Source organism: Myxine glutinosa, chromosome 4, assembly GCF_964187855.1.
Source record: "Myxine glutinosa chromosome 4, kmMyxGlut1.1, whole genome shotgun sequence".
NCBI lineage: Eukaryota > Metazoa > Chordata > Myxini > Myxiniformes > Myxinidae > Myxine > Myxine glutinosa.
Window position 1 is genome coordinate 105979801 of NC_136264.1, and position 5161 is coordinate 105984961.

Sequence of the window (5161 nt, forward strand, 5' to 3'; positions counted from 1 at the left end):
GCTCACGGTGAAGAAGTAGAACACATGGAGCATTCCTGACAGATATGAGGGTAGAGAAGCATTTAAAAATGGTTTTTATTGCTTTTTTAATGAAGAAGGAAGAAGCGTTTATATTTAATGTAGATTCAGTTTGGAGATGTAGAACAGGAAGTACAGGCCGAAGGAAATTCAAGTATATAATGATCTTGCTGTGGAGTGGAAAATAAAAATGGTTTTGATTTTTTGAAGTGAGGAGGGTAAATATAATAATGTTGAGGAGGCATAAATAAAATATTTGGCAAACTAGAGTAATGTGACTGTGTCGCCAATAACATTCAATTAAATTTAAGTTGTTCCTCGATCATAAACCGACGTTTGTAGACGGACGGACAGACAGACAACGTGAACCAATAGCTTAACCCCACTTTTTACCTCGTGCATGATTGAAACTGTTATAGCATGAATGTAGTTATTACCCTATATTCAGGATCCAGGCAGACTTGGGCCAATCGTGAGCCTGTCATGGAATATTTTTTAAATGCCGGGGCGGGGAGGAGTATCCAACTCAAAATTGGAAAAGGTTGAAAGTCTGGAATATAATTTTTATAGAGGTTTTTATAGTTAGAAAAGTATTTATAAGGTTATAACGGTATTTTGGAATTTTGGGAATTTACATAGGAAATTTGGAAAGTTATAAAGGTTATAAAGGGGTGTGTTATATAACATGGGTTATAAAGGAATTTTGGAAAGGTATTTGGAAAGGTTATAGTTAGAAAGGTATAGAGAGGTATTTATAGAGAGGGTAGAAAGTATAGAAAGTGATATTCAATGAGACTTAAACTATATAAAGAGGAGTACAAAAGGGTGCAATGGGATTATCATCCATGTATGTGTGGACATACTAACTGGGAACAGGACATTAAATGTTATAACATCATATAGACACACAATTGACTTCGACAGGTTGCACGGAAGCTCTGAGGACAGAAGGCAGGTAATAGAGGGCATCCTATTAACATCAGACTATACTGTCAGGAACGACAAAACACCTTGTTAAAACACTGCAGATATCAAGGGAGATAGACAGTCTGACCTGCCAGAGTTTCAAGGCAGTGAGTCATTGCAGGGTTAATTGTATCGCTGTGTTGAATGACCTGGAATGAAACAAAAACTGATGGTCCACCAAATTGTTGGTGCTAATGTAAGTGAGACAGATAGATTGTGAATACCAAATATATATATATATATATATATATATATATATATATATATATATATATATATATATATATATATATATATATATACAGTCACGTGAAAAAGTAAGTACACCCCATGTAAAGTTTTGACTTTTTCAACATATTTCAACATACAGCTATTTGATCTTCATTTCAACTATATTGATAGATGAAGGTGATATAATATAACAAATATCATGAAACATTTACATTTTGTAGTCCATTGTATAATTTAAATAAATGTTATGAGAAAAACTACTACCCCTATTAAAATTACTACCACCACATAGAAAACCTCAAAATAATGATGAGATTAATATTAAAACGCAGAAGGCAGCCTGAATGATAAAGAGTGGAGATGCAACCGTTGACCACCGGGTGTTAACAACACAGTTGCTCTTACAGCACCTCAGTTGCCGCGAACGGCGTATCGGAAGGCACCAACCCTGCATCTCCTGTTTTATATCTGCGATTATTATACAATTCAGAATAATGATGAGATTAATATTAAAAATCAGAAACCAGTCTGAATAATAATAATAATAAGTGGAGATGCAGCCTCGGACCATCTGCTGTTGACAACACCACCGCTCTTACAGCACCTCCGGTTGCCATGAATATTGTGTTTGAATGCGCCAGGCCGGCATCTCATGTTGTGCATCTTTGATTATTATTCCAGTAAAATAACTTGGAATTGGAATGGCGACTCTGCTCTGATCCATCTACCTCATCACCCTGCACCATCACACCGGAATACTGTTATGGTGCAACATTTTGGCGAGCCAGGCAGGAGTTTTTCATCAAGCACAAGAGCCTGAACCAACTCCTCTAGTGAATCGAACCTTAAAAAAACAAAACAAATGGCTACAGAGCAAAAGCTGTTGTCCAAGATGAATCTCGAACAGCTGCAGGAGAGTGCCAGCACTGTGTTAAATGAGTTTGACCAGGACCAGCTTATTGAGGCCTGTAGTTATTTGAAATGTTTTTCAGGGGAAGATGAGGCTTGGAAACAAAAGAACAGGCGCACTTTGATCAGAGCAGCAGAACGTGAGTTCATTGATCAAAATAAAGATGCCAGAAAAACAGGCCAGTTGCCCAGTAAATGTCCTATTGTCGAGAGTGAAGAGCATCAACAGGCAGTGGAACAGATTAATCAGCCACCTCACCAGCCCACCTGTCTTAGGTTACCCTCGGTTTGATCAGTCATTTGTGCTGCACTGTGATGCATCACAGGAGGGTTTGGGAGCAGTGTTGTACCAACATCAGGAGGGGAAACTGCGGGTCATAGCTTTTGGATCAATAACTCTCACTCCGCCAGAAAGGAAGTACAACCTGCATTCAGGGAAGTTAGAGTTCCTGGCATTAAAATGGGCGATATGTGAGCACTTCAGGGACGACATACCATGCGCCCTCCTTCACTGTCTACACAGACAACAACCCACTCACATATGTACTCACAACAGCAAAGCTGAATGCCACTGGACAGAGATGGGTTGCTGAATTGGCGGACTTCAACTTTGATGTCAAGTACAGGCCAGGCCGAACGAACGCAGATGCGGATGGACTGTCTCGCATGCCTCTTGATTTCTGTAAGTTCATGGAAGGGTGTACAGAAGGAATGAGTCCAGAGGTGGCTGAAGCTGTCATTCAAGGGGTGTCCACCACACAGAGGGACTTCATGCCACATCTAAGTCCTTTGGCCATCAATGCAATGGCCACAGAGATTCAACTTGACCAGCCTTCGACATCCCATTCCAGAGTCACCTCCAGTCAGCTCAGAGAGAGGATCCTGTCATTGGCCCGGTGCTGAAGCTAAAAGACCAGGGTGAGCAACCAAGCAAGGCAACAGTAGAAAAGGAAAGCCCTGAGGTGAAGGCATTGCTGAGGGAGTGGTCAAAGCTGCAGGTAAATAGCAAAGGTTTCCTGTATCACAAGACTGCAACAAGGACCCAACTCGTGTTGCCACGCTGCTACCATCCACTTGTATACAAGGAACTGCACAAAGATATGGGGCACCTGGGCTCGGAAAGAACGTTAGAACTCATCAGGGACCGATTTTACTGGCCAAGGATGCAGCGGGATGTGGAGAGATTTGTGACACAGGAATGGGAGTGCTTAATGAAGCGAAAACCAAGCCGGATCACGCGAGCACCCATGCTGAATATAAAGACCACATATCCCTTTGAATTGCTGTCCATCGACTTCCTGCACCTTGAAATATGTAAAGGAGGGTATGAGTACATTCTCGTGGTGATGGACCATTTCACTCGATTTGCACAGGCGTATGCAACAACCAACAAGTCAGCAAGGACAGTTGCCGACAAGATATTCAGTGACTTTGTGCTGAAGTTTGGTTTTCCCACACGAATCCATCACGATATGGGACGAGAATTTGAAAATCAACTGATGGCCCAGTTGAAGCAACAAAGTGGGATTAAAGGCTCCCACACCACACCATACCACCCTCAAGGAAATGGACAGGTAGAGAGGTTTAACAGGACATTGCTGGCAATGCTGAGGACTCTGACTGAAGAACAAAAACAAAATTGGAAGAACTCATTAGCAAGTGTGGTGCATGCCTATAACTGCACCCGCAATGAAGCAACAGGGTTCTCACCGTACTTCCTGCTCTATGGGAGGTCTCCCAGACTTCCGATAGATCTACTATTTGGATTTGACATTGAGGGGAAAGAGGGCTCTTATGCTGACTATGTTGAGAAGTGGAGGAACAGGATGAGAGATGCATATGAAATCACAAGCAAAACTGCAGCCAAGCAGGCCACTCGGGGAAAACTGTCACATGACAAAAGAATCTACGGTGTAGAGCTACAAACAGGTGGTTGGGTTTTGGTGAGGAATGTTGGTGAGAGGGGAGGTCCTGGGAAGATTCGATCCTACTGGGAGGACCAGGTTTACGTTATTGTTGGAAGAAAGACGCCAGAGAGCCCAGTGTATGAGGTGAGACCTGAAAATGTGAGAGGCAGAGCCAGGACCCTACACTGCAATCTTCCGTTGCCATGTGACTCCCTCCCTGTGGCAGAACCTCAGCAGAGACCGCACAGAGAGGAAACAGCACAGAGTGAGCGAGGACTGAGGAGAAGGTGGACACGCCATCAAGGTTCCATTGTGGAAGTGGTTGAGCCAGTTGGTGAGTCAGAAGACGAAATCTTTGAGGACCAAGCCCAATGGGGCACAGTGGAGGGACTGGATATCTCGGATCTCAACCCTGACGTCATAGCATTTCAACCACAGAGAAGGGTACGACGACAGCAAAATCCATCTCCATCTCCGGTGGTCATGCAGAAAGTACTACTGGAAGACTGGGGCCTCAGTGAAGAGGCAGGGGGACATACCAGTGAAGGACCACAAGAGCTCCAGGAATCGGAGGAAGAAGTAGTACAAGAAGACACCTCCAATGGCAACTATTCCCGTCCAAAGAGACGGATTAAACCTCCACAAACATTGACCTATGAGTCACTGGGAAAACCATCTTTGGTGAGAAGGATAGTAAGCACCCAGGAATCCAGGATTCAGTTGGTTGATGGAAACATCTTTAACTGCCCCCCAACAGAGACTCTCATACTGCATTAGCAGATTGCTCCATGGGAGCAGGAATGCTTACACTCTTTGAAGAGAAATGCTCCGGTATACAAGAGCTGTTCAGTCACACAAGGAAGACCGGAGATTGTGTGGTGCTAAAAAAAGGGAAAAGATTTGTGTACTCCCTCATCACAAAGGAGAGTGCTGACCAGAGATCAATGTGCACCAGCTTGAAGGAAAGATTGAAGGGAATGAGAAACCACTGCATTGCTCATGGAATAACCAAGGTCTGCATGCCAAAGAATGGATGTGGGTTGGAGGACTTGAATTGGGAAACGGTGCTGAAGATTTTGGAGGAGGTCTTCCAAGAAACTGACACCAGTATCTCTGTCTACTCGTGGTAA

The 5161-nt window shown here is 43.3% G+C and overlaps 1 pseudogene; it reads left to right on the forward strand.

The window, feature by feature from the left end:
- Positions 1–4819: 4819 nt before the first annotated feature.
- On the forward strand, positions 4820–5161 carry LOC137425939 (ADP-ribose glycohydrolase OARD1 pseudogene; annotated as a pseudogene).